We start from the raw sequence: 17,424 nt of genomic DNA, 5'->3' as shown, positions 1-17,424 counted from the left end.
AGACATACAAAGATACAACAATAGACATGTGTTCAGTAAAACATAATCAATACATGCATATAAATCGTAGGACAAACTCCTACACCACTGGAACCCCAATGCCTCTGAAACCAAGACGATTTATATAAATACATAGTAAGTCATGATGAATCATGATAAATTATTATATTTGTAAAATGTAGGGTTCACTCGTGTTAGATATGGAATTGCGATGCGTTTTGCTTAGTCGCTTCCTCAGACGATTCCTAAAGAGTTGTCTCAAAAACGATCAATTTAAGTTACCCCATCAGTTAGAGTAAGGTGTCCAGTTTAAATGCACACGTGTCTTGTATGGCTCCACCAATATGTCTTTTATTGAGCCCCCAAATAGATGACTGATGATCCCAAAACTTGGTCATAGGAATCATCTACTTATTACAGAGGGGTCGGGTTGTCCACGACTCCCTTCACTTTCAAGCGAATGCCTAGAGAGCATGAAAAAGAAAAAGAAAAGATTCCGGTCATGTGCGGAAAACCATCAGCCTCTCCTCGGGAAGCTCACCCTGTCTAACACAACAAAACACGTGTGCATTTAAACTGGACACCTTACTCTGACTGATGGGGTAACTTAAATTGATCGTTTTTGAGACAACTCTTTAGGAATCGTCTGAGGAAGCGACTAAGCGAAATGCGTCGCGATTCCATATCTACCACAAGTGAACCCTACATTTTACAAATATAATAATTTATCATGATTCATCATGACTTAGGCTCCATGTACACGGGATGTTGTTAAAAGTCCCTTTGAATGCTGGAATTTTTAGGACGTTTGAAACGTCCGTTCGGTCGCGTTTGTACCCGCGTTTAGCGGGCGTTTAGCGGCGTCTGCGGGCGTTTGCGTTGAGAAGCGTTCCTAGAGGTCAAAAAAATTATTCCCCTTTAAAATGGAAAAACGCGAACGCTAAACACGGGTCATCGCGTTCAGACGCGTTCGGATGCGTTTAGACGCGTTCGGACGCGCTTGTGCGTTTGAAACGCCGGGAAACACACGTTCGAACGCAAATAATTGCGTTCTAAAAAAAGTCCCTGAACGCAACTGCCTGCAAATGACTGTAAACTACCCTGTGTACATGGACAGATAAGATAAAATGTAGATGGGTTCAGGGGCTTCTAAAAAAAAACGCCCAACTGCTCCTAAACGGCCATTTCCAGCGTCCCGTGTACTATGTATTTATATAAATGGCCTTGGTTTCAGAGGCATTGGGGTTCCAGTGGTGTAGGAGTTTGTCCTACGATTTATATGCATGTATTGATTATGTTTTACTGAACACATGTCTATTGTTGTATCTTTGTATGTCTGTGTTAATTAAAATGATATTTTTTTATCAAATGATTGTTACATTTCTTCTCACTGAGATCAGCAAGTGCTAGTCGCCTATAAAGTCCTAAAATATTTGAGGGGGTGAGAGACCCCACTCATTTGTGTGGTTTTCTCTCTTCCCCCCCCCCCTTTTTCGTGCATAATAGGGATGTGGCAATAGCATGCTATAGAGAGTGTGTGTCTCACTCATTTTTTATCTAAACAGTGAATTACTGTCATGATTTAAAGTTCATAAATGGTCTCTGAAATGGTCATATGTTCACTTTAAGCAGGCTCTGCATCCTCATACATGTCCAATGACTGCAAACCTTCTAGAAGCAGGTCAACTGTAAGTCTATTGCACATGTTAATGAATCCTGAATTATCTCAAAAGCATAATGAACAGATGCCGCCAACACAAGACCAAAGTCTACCGACACACAAGACCCCTGCAGTCCACATACTGGAAAATTAAATCTGACAGAAGAATTATATTTGAATTATCAAAGAAACAAAAATTCCTAACTTACAGATCCTATAATCTGATGTAATTGTCTCCGAGTGGCACTACAGGTTTAAACTTGACCGTGTGTATGTCAAAAGTTAAGTAAGTCTTAATCAATGTCCTATTCCCTCCTCCCCTCACTGTCCCCTGGAACTCTCCAGTCACAAGAGGACAAATGTCTGCTACATTCCACACATAACTTTACCTCTTTATTAGAAAGATTAACGGTGAAGCCTTACTGAGTCATAAATAGCAATAATTTGTTCTGTGTTCACCTGTCTTTTTCTGTACATTAAAAGATTATGAAAGAACAATGCCATATAAAAAGTAACATTACTTTGTAAAATGACTGCTCATGCTATCCAGGACGCGTTAGTCCTTTAAGTTTACAAAAATATTCACAGGCTTAGGGGGTTACTGTTGACCATACACAATATAAATAAGGACCACTATTTGGAAAGGCTGTAACTCATGTTATTAGATTGAATGGGAAATCTTTATATCTGTCTGGAGCAGCGTTTCTCAACCAGGGTTCCTCCAGAGCAGGAGTAGGCAAATCATTTGGTGGAGTGGAGATTATTGTGTGGGGTTGTTTTTCAGGGGTTGGGCTTGGCCCCTTAGTTCCAGTGAAGGGAACTCTTAAGGCGTCAGCATACCAAGACATTTTGGACAATTTCAAGCTCCCAACTATGTGGGAATAGTTTGGGGTTGGCCCATTCCTGTTCCAACATGACTGCGCACCAGTGCACAAAGCAAGGTCCATAAAGACATTGGTAAGCGAGTTTGTGGTAGAGGAACCTTCTCGCCCAAATTATATTTGAATACTTGACCATTCTTCCAGAAGTGCATTTATGAGCTCAGACACTGATTTGGACAAGAAGGTTCCTCCATCCCAAACTCACTAATCTATGTCTTTATAGACCTTGCTTTGTGTACTGGTGTGCAGTCATGTTCGAACAGGAAGGGGCAATCCCCAAAATGTCTTGGTATGCTGACGCCCTAAGAGTTACCTTCACTGGAACTAAGGGGCCAAGCCCAAGCCTTAAAAAATAACCCCACACCATAATCCCTCCTCCAGCAAATGATTTGGACCAGTGCACAAGGCAAGGTCCATAAAGACATGGATGAGTGACATGAGGTGGAGAAACTTGACTGGCCTGCACAGAGTCCTGAACTCAACCCGATAGAACCCCTTTGGGATGAATAATAGCGGAGATTGTAAGCCAGACCTTCTTGTCCAATATTAGTGCCTGACCTCACAAATGCACTTTTGGAAGAATGGTCAAACATTCCCATAGGCACACTCCTAAACCTTGTGGACAGCCATCCCATAAGAGTTGAAGCAGTTAAAGTTTCAAAGGGTGGGCCAATTCAATTGAACCCTATGGACAAAGACTGGAATGCCATTAAAGTTCATGTGCCTGTAAAGGCAGGCATCCCAATATTTTTGCTAATATAATGTATATGTTGTCCCATACACCACGCAATCTATATTCAATCTACTTCCAACAGGTAATACATGATTTCTTCCACAACACTCAGCACCCACTGTGCCCTTCACCACACCTTTTTTGAGTACCCCACTGGTATTTTAGGGTCAACTGCGCTTTCTTTACTAATGTCAGCATCAATCTCTCTCCATAGGCTGAGGCTCAGCAATAAGACAGGCTCCCAGGAAACGATGGTTTACGGAAGGAAGCAAAGAAAGCCAAATAGTGCAGATTGCTAAAAATGTATTATTCTCATAACATTTAAACTGTGCTCACATTTTAAAAGATTTCCACTGGCATGTTATACAACTCAAGTAGATACAATTCCACGATGGTGGCATACAAACCCCGCCCAGCATAATGATGTCACCTCCCCACTGACGCATTGCGCTCCATTGAGCTTTCTCAAGTAGTTGCTATTGGCATAATAGATGTGTAGGGTTTTAAAGCTCACAAGACACCCTGCAAACTTTATCCCGAAAGACAGGTTTGCTTAAGGTACACTACCTACTCCTCCTCCCCTTCCACTTTTGGAATATCATTTTTTTTTGGGAAGTGGGTTTTTACAGGTAACCGCTCCCCACTTCCACTGGAATCACCTAGATGATTCCACCGGAAGTTTGCCCTTCTCCCTCTCTGCCCGCAATCTTATGGGACATGTCACAGGTCCCAAAAGGCTGTGGGGCCATTCTCATAGCGTTGCGCGGCTCATGTAGACGCAGTGGGAAGCCAATAGGCTTCACAGCCAAGATTCCACGCTCCATGGCTCATGGTGGGACCTAAAGAACGGTGAAGAACTGGCCAGGGTGTGTACAGTGCTAGATCCCTGGACGGATAAATGTCTTATTATTAAAAGTCAGCAGCTATAGTATTTGTAGCTGGTGACTTTTAATTCTTTAGAAAGTGACTGGAGAACTGCTTTAAATACAACAAAGACAAATATCCCTGGAATGTATTTTCCATTGCTTTCATTTGTGTATTATTAGACGTAGTGTCACACTGAACAGCTTAGCCAATATGCTGAGTTAACCAAATTGCTGACAATCAAATGAAGGCACACTAGGCTCTAATCCTCTGGTCTCTGTAGCAAGCAGAGCTATGTAACTATAGAAATGTATTATTCTTCTGATAATGATATGACCCTGTGATCTGCTAGTCATGTGCATCTTAGGGAAACTAGGCTAAAGGTCAGAGGCGTAACTAGAACCTTCAGGGCCCTGGTGCAAGAAACCATGAAGGGCCCCCCGGACCCCTGGCCGGGGCCCTTCCCTTTAAGCCTGGGGCTCTTCCCACTGATCCTGGGGCCCTTTACTCTCATTTCGGGGCCCTTTCACAAGTTCTGCACTGGGCTCCCTTCCTGCCATCTTGGGGCCTCCCAATGGTGGTGGAATGCCAGGGCCCCGGTTGCAGATTTGACCTTTGCGATCCTGGAAGTTCACCCACTGGTGTCAGTCGTTTTTATTTTTTGGTATTTTAATTGTATTATTTTTTATCATTTTATTTTATTTTTTTACAATGTCACTGACTATGACTCTGTCCATTCAGAAAAGGAAGGAGCTGATAAATGACATATTTACCGACTCCTTCCTGGTTATCTATTGTGAACCATCCCCTTCAGCAGCCGGCAGGAGAGGGGAGAGAGCACAGTAGGGGCGGGGGACCAGGGAAGCACACAGGGGCCCAAAGACAGCAGAACACAAGTGAAGTGGATAGGAGGAGTGGTGGGGGCAGCATACAGAGTAACCAATCTCCTCCATTTTCCTCCTGCAGCTACAGGAGGAAAAAGGAGGACAGTGATTCCTCTACATGCTGCCCCTGCCGCCCCTCCGATCCAGGTGTACAGGGGAGCTGCATGGGCCCCCTGGAGCATGGGGCCCGGTTGCGATTGCAACCCCTGCAACCCCTGTAGTTACGCCCCTGCTAAAGGTTACCTGTATATTACTGCTGACCTTGTCATGTCTTGCTCTGTCTGCACAAAAGAGGAATTTACTCCACTGCAAATACATATTTTAGAAATATTAATAGACTACATACAATTTAAATGTTTAAACAGGAACCTGACCATTGACTAGACTGGTGTTTCCCAACCTTTTTTCAGTTGTGGCACCCTTAACAATTCTGAACAATCTTGAGGCACTCCATTCTAAAATGTAAAAAAAACCCCTAAACTAATAGTTTTACATAACGCAGCAACATCCATACACATGGGCCATCCAACATTAGAAGTGATTTATTCCTCCACTATTGAAAATTGGTACGGACTAGTATTCTAGGGTTTCTCTTCTCCCTCAGTTTCTCTTCTTCTGTTTGCTAAAGTGACCCCCAGTGCTGATAAAGAAGGGATGAGGAGGAGTAAATAAGGATGCTTTGCAAGAACCCATCATTGATGTCACTGGTTGTCAGGGTGCCAGTGGCTTGACCCGCACAGTGCCCAGGGTTGTCAGGGTGCCAGTGGTTTGACCCGCACAGTGCCCAGAGTTGTTAGGGTGTCAGTGGCTTGACCAGCACAGTGCCCAGAGTTGTAATCCTACAAAGTAAAAACCTGTGGCAATTTGTTGCCTTTTTTTTAAGGCACCCCTGAAGAACCCAGTAGGGAAAACCAGGGTGCCTGATGATGTAGCAAGTAACACACCTCATGCCCCATTCTGGAGTAATAAGCACAGGAGGCACAGCAGACAGCAGCATTATCAATCTAGGGGAGAGGGTAGTGTTAAATGTATTTAGCATATTTAGATACAACAACAAACTGAAGCCAAACTCCAGCTCACACTTTATAATCAATTACTGAAAACTGTTTTTTTTTTTTTCCTTTTGGGATAACGGTTTTACATGAATAAACAAAAGCTGGTCATTGTAAGCACCCCTGTCAGTGTTAAATGGTTTGTCTTATCCATGTAAACTGATACATTCTGCTGAAGAGCTCGTGCATTTGAAAAACAACAGATGAAAATCGCCTAAAAAATAAAAACCAATACATCCATCACATCTAAGAATTGGTAAACTGCAAATAATAAATGTTTGCATTTGTGTTTTGTACCGCTTTAACCTTAAGTGCAGCACAGTGAACTTTTTTGTTTTATTACAGGAAGGTCCTGTGCAAAGGCAAAGTATCACACTGCACAGATCTGGGAGAAATATACAAAGCATACCAAGATTCAAGTAAGATTACAAGGCTGCTCTGAAGATGCCAAATATTGTGACACATGACTAAGGCACTTCAGATGTAATCCCAACCCCCTGTGACCTACAACCAACCCAACCCGTTTTTACACCAACTATCTATATAAAAATGGCAAACACATTTGTTGGAGTAAATTTTTTGGCTGTAGTGGCCGTTTATTAAAACCAAACAAAATATATAATAAACATTCCTTTAAACAGGAAACAAAATAATAATATAATAACAAGAAACATGAGGTTGCCGATCTTTGGAGGCACCAAGTATCACTTATCCACTTTATTTCTGCGTAACTATTTACATGGTCCCCAGCTGCACCACTCCGGCTCGGGGATGACCTCAACATTCAGCAGATACCTCACAATTTTAACCTACCTGTTAACCCCCCATTAACTGGCATTCCACAGGTGACTCCATACCTTAGATGGGTCCCTAAACTGATAAACACAGCAGGTTATTTTAAATGCCTCCAAAGACCTCAACCGCCAAACCATGAAGACAACAGATAGATGCAAAAATTCCAGGATAGGGGTGAGTGGGTGGGAATGTTCCTCACCCACGTGCCTTGCAGAATGCTGGGAAGATGTGCTGCCTTCTCCATGACCTCATTGTAGCCCCTTCTACCTGCTAAAAGAAAAGCCCCCTAATTGGGTAGGGGCCCAGCAAACGTCAATTAAGCCTGACTCTCCCTGATTACCTAAACATGCCAGCCCTGCTCCTTATTTTTTTTTTTTTTTGCTTCGGGCTGTACTTGACAGCTAGACACCATATTCTAGGTGTTTGTTGATTTCTTTCCCCTTTGCATTACTAAATGATTCTGGTTATTGGTCATTGGACTATCCGTACTATCCTGGTATCAATATTTCTCCTAATGGCACATGGCATTGCATGGTTATATACATGTGTATTAAAGAGTGGATGAGATTGCTCCTGTTCTGATGATGGGATTGTGCATGTAACACACATGCTATATGAATATTACCTTCTATCTACCATATGGATACTGCTTGACAGACAGCACCAAGAGATCCTTGATCTCAACTGTAGCAGCACAGCTTGGCCAATAGCATTGATCAAAGCATACTCTAGCCTACTGACTTGGCTTTGAATAGGCAATAGAAGACTTATGAGGTCATCCCTTGTCCGAATTTTGATTATCTGAAAATGTGCACTGGAGAAGTGCCTGACTGCATAGTAGTGCAAACCAGTGTTTCTCAACCTTTTCCCACTCAAGGCATCCTTTAAAATGATGCACAATCTCGAGGCACCTTCTTCTAAAATGTAAAAAACTAAATAATAATTTTACATGTGCAAGCCCCACACATTTAGGACACCCAACATTAAAGGTGATTTATGTTGGGTGTCTGACTTGTATTCCAGCATTTCTTCTTCCTCATTTCCTCTCCCCCTTGCAGCTAATGTGACCCTAATGCTGACAGAGAGAGGCACGGAGGTCAAACAAAGATGCTGTGTAGGTGCCTGATGTCCTTCTTATCAACCAATGATGTCAGTGGTTGTTAGGACACTGGTGGCTGGACTGCACAGTGCCCAAGGTTGTAATGCTGCACAATGAAACCCATGGCTTTGAGTAACAAAAAAGGACTTCATCCACCTGCTGGCTTTTAAGGCATTTTGCTAAGGCACCCCTGAGGAACCAATATGGCACCTCAGGTTGAAAAAGGCTGGTGAAGACCCTCCCTCTCCTGATAATGTCTGTACTTATACCAGTTGTATTTAAAACACATTTACACTGGTTCATCAAAAAAAAAAAAAAAACCCCTACACCACTGATCACTCAGTTCTCGGTCTTCAGTGAGCAGAGAGCTGGTGACTGTCAGACTGGCTTTCTGCTCTGCCCCTCCAGCGCTCACTAGAGCACCAGGATGTGGTGGGAGCAGGAGCGGCTGGCTTGGGCTCTCAGCAATGTGATAAGAGGCTGAGCCAACTGCCAGTTAGGCATCTGGGTGAATCCTGACATTAGCATTATTATATAAGCCTTAATTTAACACATTCCTGATAAGAGTAAAACAAATCCTAATTCCAGAACAGTTTTGCAACTTTGACATACTTTATGTTAGTAAAAGTGTACAAATCATTGCAACTACTTAGTGTATCCAGGTGAATTATACCTTGTTTTTTCAGGAAAAAAGGTGCTTTCGTTTGGTGATCAGGGGATAATGGATATCTTCTGATTTTTTTTTTTTATTGAAAAAAAGAACTACCAAAATAGTGAAAAAAAAAAATGTTTTTAATGTATTTATATATTTCTTGCTATTTCTTGCTATTACCATAATATTGCCATACTCCTAAAATTTCAGCAATACCACATACATGTATATTATTTGTGGTTTGTACCCATAGTAAATCCTACCTAAAACATACTGATATTGACACTAACTGACACTGATACTAATTTAAAAATTAATTTTCTTTTAAAATTCCAACTAAAATACCCTGACCCCCAACCTTTGATTCCAACAATGACCCTAATGCTGACATTGATCTAGATCAGACCCTTAACTAACTTTTTTTTCTTTATTTTATGAATGTATTTTTTTTTACACAGTTCTTTGTGTACATTTTTTTTCCTTTAGACCCCGTTCACACTGGGGCGACCTGTCAGGCGACCTGGTCGCCTGACAGGTCGCCTGCCATAGAGAAGCTGTGGACCCGTTCTAATAGGAGCGACACAAGTCGCTCCGACTTAGAAAAAGGGTCCGAAGCTTCTTTGGGGCGACCTGGAGCGACCTGCATTGACTTCAATGTTATGAAGTCCGTGCCAGCCGCTCCGAGGTCGCCCCGGCAAGTAGCGTCGCCCCAGTGTGAACGGGGTCTTAGCAGGAAAAAAAGATACAATGTTTCTTTTCTCTATTCAAAAGGAGAAAAAAAACATGGGGGTTCTGCACAGGGGCAATCAGAGGCTATCATAGCAATCAGGTTACTGGGAACCGGACTTTGGTTCCTGATCATTATTATGGGACCCTAGGCTCTTGGTGAGAGCCTGGATCCTGTGATGGGAGCATACTGTGAATGGAGCTCCCAGCACAGACACATGTACACATATATGCAGCCTCAAAGAAGAAGACCCACTTCTCTGAGGCCACAAATATACAGTATACTGTATATGTACGGAGGAAAGCGGATTAACCATAATCTGCTATAAATATCTCTTTATACAAAATACATACTTCTTGAAACCCGGTCTGCACAGACAGTATGGCAACTTGATGAGTGAGCACGATCCACAGGCAATATCTACTCACCAAGAAGACTTAGATGTAAGTTATGGTTTGTATGTATCGACTTACCTTAAAAGAGAAGTATGTTTTTTTTTTTTTTAAATTATACTTACCTAGGTGGATGTTCCCCGCCGTCTCTAAGAGTGAGAACCAAGCGATCAAACATCGCTGAATGCTCAATTCTCCCTGCCGCTCTGAGCAGAGAGCTGGTCTACCAGTCACTTCTGTCTATTCTGCCTCCCCCCCCCCCCCCACATACTCACCTCCTGGAGCGCTGGGCTGTGGAGGGGGCAGGAGCAGCTGGCTCAAGCTCTAATCAGCTCACTAAGAGGCTGAGCCAGGTGCCGGTCAAGGCTCCTGAGTGGATCTCAACCATTTGGTCGCAATCTTTCCCCGGCCAGGACCGTCTCTGTGACGTCAGCTGACAGCGGGCTTCAGCCAACTGTCTGCTGAAAACAGTTCACAGGAGTGCAGAACAAACTACACTCATGTGATCCATAGGAGAAGCACAGGCAAACAAGCTTTGGCTTTACTTCTCCTTTAAACCCACTTGGGTTGATATGCATTGACTTTTTTTTTTTAAAGCATTGATGCATATTTTTCACAGCAGAAGCCAAACAACTCTATTATGTTTTTCTTTAAGTGCCGGTTCACACTACCGCGGCACGACTTCGTAGGCGACCTGTGAAGTCGCATGCACCGTGACTTCGGCGCAACTTGCACGGACTTCATATAATAAATGTCAATGCAAGTCGCTCCGATGTCGCCCCGAAGTAGTACAGGAACTATTTTCTAAGTCGGAGAGACTTGAGTTGCTCCTATTAAAATGGTTCCCGTAGCACTGCATGGACCGTGACTTGTCAGGCTGACCAGTCGCCTGACAAGTCGCGGTAGTGTGAATGGGCACTAAACGTTTTTCTGCTGTGTAGCATTGTAGTGTGTTGTAGCTAGTTGTGTTTCATTAAATGCAGCATGTTTCCTTTTCCAACCAGTGCACATCAACACCTCACATTAGTGTAAGTTGGGCCTAAGGGAGACGATGGATTTTATCTTGTCATTGAGTTGGGCCTGCATTGAGAAACATAGTCCAATGCAGCCAATGGACGTGGTGGGAATGGGTCATCTGAGTTAAATTCAATGTATTTTATTCCAAGCTTACAAGGTACACAATATGTTTTCTGGGTTACCTTACAGATGATAAAGCATTTTTGGGTCAAAAGCTTCTGACTTTCTAAAAGGACCTCTTCACTCATGGAGGGTAAAAAACAAAACTAAAGAGGTATGCAGAGGCTAGATGCAGTGCTTTACTAAGAACCATACTAACTAGTAGGAAAAGAGAAGGGGAAACAGGGGGACATACCAAATGCACAAACTATTAAATAATAAACAGGCTGGTGTGAACCATAGAGACTGTATAATTAGGTTGTATCACTAATTAAAGAGATAAGTTGGCAAGTTTGATTGGCAGATGGTTCTGGAAAAATATACACTTAACATAGACATAAAAATATATAATGGTATACAGTATATACAATAATAGCAGTGATCAAAGTGTAGTGAAAATATACCAAAATTCTAACAGTATAAGAAGAAACTTATTAATAAAACTGAAACAAGCTACATCTAAAATGTCTCATAATCAATCTAATTAAAATTGTTCTCCCTGTTTTAACGATATAGCTTGAAGTGTGTTGAACAATGGCCAACTTCCCAACATGATTCCCTGAGGAAGAATTCCCCCCAGATTCACAGGGTTTAAGGAGCTCAAATGATGATGGGAAAGTATGACTGTACAGATCTATATATAGTAAGAAATAAAACAATATTTTACCCTCTGGCCCTGCATCAATGATCCACTCATCCAATGTCTGCAGTGCACACACATTTTAAGTGGTTGTTTGTTCATGTCCTTATGTGAAAATTAAAAAAAAAGAAAAAAAAGAAAAATGAAATATTACTCCATGCTACCCCAGCCACAAGCCACACAGCTCACCCTTCAATTTCTGTACATTGTATTGAAAATAGTTCTGAAATGCATTCACTGACCAGTTAAGGCCAAAGATTTTTTACCACAATTTTATATATGATTTTACATATAGGTTGCCCTTGGTACCCCTAACCCTAAATAAATCAGTTTTGTTTGGGATACTACTTTAAAGTGTGTATGTATGTACAGTATGTATAGCCCAAACCACATTCTTAGTTTTGAAAAGAGTATAGAAGGATTTTTGTTCCATTTAATTCCATTACTTATACCAATAAGAACATTTTGTTATATCTGTTTGATAAGTGTAAAAGAAATGATCCTGCCGGAAATCTTGGGCGTCTGTAAATTGTTAATTCTTCCTTTGCTGCACTGTTCTCAGTTACCTTGTTCTCAGCTGTCCTTGTGGACTCCAACCCCCCCCCCCCCCCCCCCACGTTTTAGAGAAAAGGAATGGGGAAGTTTCTTTAGTCTTGTCCTGATCCTTCATAGATACAGTACATAAGGTGACTGTTTTCACCCTAGGACAAGAAGTGTGTAGCTGGCAAGTTTACTAGGTGAAAGGAAGCCAGGAAAAAAACGAATGCAGCCACCTTATCTAAGGACTAGTAAGTTTAAATATAAAGTTTTGTTCTTGGGTTTAGATATGCTTAAGGCCTTATGCACATTGGGATACAATAGATAATGAAGCTGCGCTTATCCAATGAATAGCCGTGAGTAAACAAATATCACTAAACAGTGCTAGTAGTTCAAAATAATATCTGGCTCATATATAAATATAATGTGACTTCAGTGCCATGAGTAAACAAATATCGATATAAAGTGCTTGTAGTGCAAATTGATATATAAATAATATAAAAATAATAATAAAAAAAAAATATATATATATATATATATATAATATAACATGACTTCAGTGCTAATCATGTGGTAGTGACTTTGTGACACCAAACGATTGAATAAATCTATATCAAATACAATAAATTAATCATGTGCTAAAAACTACTGAAAAAGTCCATATATGAATGAGGTATCAAAAATCTCCCCTTCCCTCCCCCACCTTACACTCCACTTTACCCCCCCCTTTCTCTTTTCTTTTCTTATTCTCTTCCTTCTAATCTTTTCCTTTCCTTATTGCTTGCTTCCTTCTCCATTGAGGATGAACTTATTTCCTTCTATGAGTTCATCCTCCTGAGACTCCATTGAAGTTTTGGTCCTTTACCAGGATATATCTTGTGTTTACAAGTGGGAGTGTATACTACTTTGGTATGCTTATATGTATCCTTTCTCCCCTTCTTAGCATCGAAAACGCATTTTATTTGTTGAATTTTGATGTCATAATGTTTTCGAAAATGTGAGTTCAATATCTATGCACTTTGAATTCTTGTTATTTGTTACTTGTTCTATATTTCAGCACCTTGTTGTAACTTTTGCTCTACCTTGTTTTTTGAATAAAGCTTTTTATTGTGAAAAAAAAAATCTCAATCTATGAATCACATCATAAAAGTTCGTAAGGGGACAATCGAAGTGAAGCCTTCTGAAAAGTTTTCCCACTAAGTGTCCAGGTACAACGAATCAAAAAGGTGACTTCAACACCATAGGTGAACGGTGATGCACTCTGGGTACAATTCTTCCGGGTGTGCTACACCCTTACCTTACTGCTGTAAGGATACAGCGTATAGAGAAACCTCCTGGCAATCCTGCAATCATCCAGGGGGGGTAGAGGGCGCCGTGGTATCCTTACTGTTCTAATAATACATCGTATGGCAGGGACTCCTGGCAATCTTATAGCCATCTAGGGGGAGTAGGGGGCGTCATGGTGTCCTAAAAATGCTCCGAATGGGATGCAGAAAAGAGGCTCTCCTGGTGTAGTATTTTCGTGTATAGATTTATTAAAAAAGTAATCACTTACAGTAAAGAAGACAGCAATCTGTGTGGGAACGCTGCGGCTCTGGGTCCCTGGCCGCCCATGACACTGCACTCCCAGGTTTGTTTAACGTCTCAACGCGTATCGTCACGGCCACGTGACTTCTTCAGGAGATGAGTTTAGCCCTGGTGCATGAGACCCTGGCGTTTAGGTGTGGGTAGAAGGCACAGGCACACTATCCAGCCACACTGCCAGTAGCTTGTAAAACTCTATTAGAGGCTGAAAGCTGCTACGACTTGATGGGACTGAACGTTGCTACATGCTACTAACACTTAGGGCAGTATGTGTCCAGGGACCAATGTTCGCATTGCAGACTGCTTGCATTCCAGGCATTCATTCCTGGGTGCATACTGCCCTAAATGTTAGTGGCAATCAGTGCACCCTCCAGCAGCTTTCAGCCTCTCATACCGTTTAACAAGCTGCAGGAAGTGGGACTGGAAGGTGCAACTCTTCATTCCACCCACACCTAATGCCTGAGTCTTATATACCAGTCCTAAAAGCCCAGCGTGCATGAGGCCTAAAGGAAACCTGGATAATTTGAACTAAGCATATAATGAAAAGCCACAGAGCTTCAATTACACCCCAATGCAGATGAAAGTAGTATATACAGAGGAATAAACATCTGGTTATATGCTAATCTTGACTTTCTCTGTAAAAGTCAACCTTGTCCCTCAACATAGTTACCCCAACAACCAACAGGGTTGATGGAAGATGCAGAGACAAGATTGACTATATCTCTGGATTTACTAATAGTTCTAATATGAGATTAAGTGGTATTTTATTAAGGTTTAAATAAGCTAAATCTCCAGTATTTTAGAATTGTACCTTTATGCTCTACAGAACTATGCTTTGTATGATAATATACCTGAAGTGTTTTGCTGTTTGAAAAGTGTCCATTGTTTGGGTTTGTCCCAGCCCTGCTTAGACTCTATCCTGGCTCAGTATGTTGTATAACTATTTCAAGATAAATGATACCTCAGGGGATAGGCCATTATCCAGTGCTTATTTTGGACACACTAATGATGTTACTGGAACACATACTTTTCCATCTGGAATAAACTGGATGGTGGCCAGACTCTTTTCTGTATTACAAAAGGGCGGATATGTGAAATAAATATGTCATGTAAACATTTAAAGGTCGCGCAAGGTGCTCCATGGGGTTCGTGATGTATGGCTTACATGTTCTCATCTTAAAGTCTAGGTCAAGTCAATATCTTTTTTATCCTTCTATCTTTTATACTGATTTTAGATCTGTGAAACAAAACTTGGACGAAATTGACCAGGCCTAACTAAATGATGTCAATCAACAGCAGCACAGCTTTCATACAACTGATATTGTTTTAGACCTGAATGTGATCTTCTTAAATCTGACCAGTTTTTGTTCTGCTGTGGATTTGATTTATAATGCCTTAAAAAAGTATTCATACCCCTTGAAATTTTCCACATTTTGTCACATTACAACCAAAAACGTAAATGTATTTTATTGGGACTTTTTGTGCTAAATCAACACAACTTACACATAATTGTCAAGTGGAAGATAAATGGTTTTTAAAATTGTTTACATATAATTATCTGGAAAGTGTGGCGTGTATTTGTATTCAGCCCCCTGAGTCAATTCTTTGTAGAACTACATTTCACTGAATTTACAGCTGCAAGTCTTTTTGGGATGTCTCTACCAGCTTTTCACATCTAGAGAGTGAAATGTTTGGCCATTCTTCTTTGCAAAATAGCTCAAGCTCTGTCAGATTGGATGGAGAGCCTCTGTGAACAGAAATTTTCAAGTCTTGCCACAGATTCTCAAATGGATTTTAGTCTGGACTCTGACTGGGCCATACTAACGCATTAATATGCTTTGAGCTAAACCATTCCATTGTAGCTCTGGCTGTATGTTTTCGTCTAAAATTGCCCTGTATTTGGCTCCATCCATTTTTCCATCAACTCTGACCAGCTTCCCTGTTCTTGTTGAAAAAAAGCATCCCCACAACATGATGCTGCCACCACCATGTTTCACAGTAGGGATGGTGAGTGGAGGGTGATGTGCAGTGTTAGTTTTCCACCACACATAGCGTTTTGCTTTTTAGGCCAAACAGTTACATTTTGGTGTCATCTGACTAGAGCACCTTCTCCCACATGTTTGCTGTGTCCCCCACATGGTTTCTCACAAACTGCAAATGGACTACTTACTGCTTCTTTTAAAGAATGGCTTTCTTCTTGTCACTCTTCCATAAAGGCCAGATTTGTGGAGTTCACGAGTAATAGTTGTCCTGTGGACAGATTCTCCCACCTGAGCTGTGGATCTCTGCTGCTCCCCCAGAGTTACCATGGACCTCTTGGCTGCTTCTCTGATTAATGCTCTCCTTGCCTGGCCTGTCAGTTTAGGTGGACAGCCTTGTCTTGGTAGGTTTGCAGTTGTGCCATACTCTTTCCATTTTCGGATGATAGAACAGTGCTCCGTGAGATGTTCAAAGCTTGGGATATTTTCTATAACCCATCCTGCTTTGAACTTCTCCACAACTTTATCCCTGTTCTCTAACAAGCCTCTGAGGACGTCACAGAACAGCTGTATTTATACTGAGATTAAATTACACACAGGTTGACTCTATTTACTAATTAGGTGACTCCTGAAGGCAATTGGTTCCACTAGATTTTAGTTAGGGGTATCAGAGTAAAGGTGGCTGAATACAAATACACGCCACACTTTTCAGATATTTATTTGTAAAAAAGTTTGCAAAACATTTATCATTTTCCTTCCACTTCACAATTTTGTGCCACTTTGTGTTGGCCTATCACATAAAATCCCAATAAAATACAATTACGTTTTTGGTTGTAACATGACAAAATGTGGAAAATTTCAAGGGGTATGAATACTTTTTCAAGACACTGTAGTTTTGGTGTTTGTTTTAGCAGCAATTTGCAGAGAACTCTTCAGGGGTGGGTGCCCAAATAAAAAGAGGGTCCAAGTAAACTGAGTCTTATGGTTAAATTAATAATGCTACACTGCACCATGTACTCAAAACCATGATCCCCAATACACTCAGCACATGTTACTCCCATGAATTGAGGTACCCAGAACATCCATGTGTGGTTTAACAAGCTACAGGGAATTACTCAGCAGCTTTCATTTTCCTGGGGCCCAGACTAAAGGGAAGTCCCATCATCTGTATCACTTCCCAATTTTACTCTGGCTTCCTTCAGTGCCAATGTTTGAATTAAGAGCATTCCAGGCCTGGTAACCACTGACTCTGGGAAGACTTACAGGGGTAGAGTAGACTCCCTCCATCACCACCACATTTTAGAAGGAAGTTATGTATGATCCCTTTAACACCACTTTGACTTTCAAAGGTGCAGTTAAGAGGAAGCAAAGGTAAAGGACAGATGAATCTTCCAAAGCCTCTCTCTTCCCCCTGAGATTTGTGGTTTGGATATTCACTCACCGGCCACTTTATTAGGTACACCTTGCTAGTACAGGGCTGGACTCACTTTTGCCTTCAGAACTGCCCTTTTTTTTCGTGGCATAGAGTCAACGAGGTGTTGGAAACATTCCTCTGAGATTTTGGTCCATATTGACATAAGAGGCATCACGCAGTTGCTGCAGATTTGTCGGCTGCACATCTATGAAGGGACTCTCTCGTTCCATCTCATCCCAAAGATGCTCTATTGGACAAAGATCTGGTGACTGTGGAGGCCATTGGAGTACAGTGACTTCATTGTCATGTTCAAGAAACCAGTGGTGAGATGATTTGAGTTTTGTGACATGGTGAA

Source organism: Pelophylax lessonae (assembly GCF_965119305.1).
Source record: "Pelophylax lessonae genome assembly, chromosome: 5".
In the NCBI taxonomy this organism is placed as follows: Eukaryota; Metazoa; Chordata; class Amphibia; order Anura; family Ranidae; genus Pelophylax; species Pelophylax lessonae.
The sequence above is the reverse complement of the archived record's forward strand: the minus strand, read 5'-3'. Positions refer to the sequence as shown.